At 40.2% G+C, this 1,431-nt stretch overlaps 1 non-coding gene across 1 annotated transcript; it reads left to right on the forward strand.

Moving 5' to 3' along the window:
* The first annotated feature begins 425 nt into the window (after positions 1-425).
* LOC148567828 (small nucleolar RNA R71) lies at positions 426-532 on the forward strand. The gene has a single exon (XR_015882258.1). It is a non-coding gene; the product is annotated as a small nucleolar RNA R71 (small nucleolar RNA).
* Positions 533-1,431: the final 899 nt, after the last annotated feature.

Below are 1,431 nucleotides of genomic sequence, written 5' to 3' on the forward strand. Positions count from 1 at the left end.
TAGTAACTATACTTACAACGAGAGTTTACTATAACTTCTAAACCATCAATCTTCAGTTCTTTCAATGGGTCATGGTTCTGCCTAGGTGGATTTCCAATGTAGTTGTCTTGTTCCTGATCACCCTCTGCTTCTTCATTCACTCCTTCTTGAGCTACTGTTGAGGTGGTGATTACTTCTACTTGACTCCTCTCCATCTTCTTGGTAAGGCCAGCAGTGCATCCACATTGTTTAGCTCCATTACTCCTCTAGTGTTACCCCTTTCAAAAGCATAGAAGTAGTCATTCTCAGCTACAGTCTCAATGACATCTATGGCTTCTTCAATGGTCTTCTTCTTGTTCAGAGATCCCCCGTATGAGTGGTCTACTGCCTTCTTTGATTTATAAGAAAGACCTTCATAGAAAATGTGTAACTGCACCCATTCATTGAACATATCTGGTGGGCACCTTCTTGTCAGATCCTTAAACCTCTCCCATGCTTCGTAGAGAGTCTCACCATCCTGTTGCCTAAAAGTTTGAACCTCAGCTCTCAACCTGTTGATTTTTTGAGGAGGATAGAATCTCGCCAAGAATTTGTTCACCATATCTTCTCAGGTTGTTAAGCTCTCCTTCGGGAAATATTCCAGCCATTTAGATGCATTGTCCTTGAGTGAGAAGGGAATAGAAGCAGTCTATAGGTGTCAGGATGAAAACCATTAGACTTCACAGTATCACATATCCTCAGGAAGGTGGTTAGATGTTGATTGGGATCTTCTTGAACACTTCCTCCGAATGAACAGTTGTTCTGAACAAGGGTGATAAGCTGTGGCTTTAGTTCAAAGTTGTTGGAATGTATGGTTGGCTTTTGGATGCTACTTCCACAGTTTCCTCGGTTTGGATTGATGTAGGATTCCATAACTCTTCTCTCTTGCCCAGCATGATGCACTGGGCCTTCTCTGCCATGGTTGTGAGCCTCTTCTTTATGATAGTTCTCCATATTCTCATCCATCTCTGGTTCAAAATACTCCTCTTTTTCCTCCGTACCAACTACTCTCTTTCCTCTTGCTTCCCTCCTTAATCTAAGGAAAGTTCTCTCAGGTTCAGAATCAAAGGAAGTTGAAGCCCCGCTTCTTCTACCTGTCATACAACCAACAAGGCAAAAGCAAGAAAGATAGATGCAGATAATATGTATTCTCTGCAGAAATACTATTAGTGTGAGTGATGCAATATATCAAACAGTTAGTGGGTCAGTGAACTAAATAGTAAAAAAAATGCGCAGATAACACCACAAATGGGTAAAGGGTAAATGGAAGGAAATAACTAAAACTGAAAGTAAATTACTCAAATGAAATTAAATCAAACAAAAGAAAAAAAATTGCTCACTCTAGTTATCCACCAATTTAATCATTGTTGATACAAAATCAATCCCCGACAATGGCGCCATAAACTTGATGCA

Source organism: Arachis ipaensis, chromosome B4 (genome assembly GCF_059453495.1).
Source record: "Arachis ipaensis isolate K30076 ecotype BB chromosome B4, ASM5945349v1, whole genome shotgun sequence".
Taxonomy (NCBI): domain Eukaryota; kingdom Viridiplantae; phylum Streptophyta; class Magnoliopsida; order Fabales; family Fabaceae; genus Arachis; species Arachis ipaensis.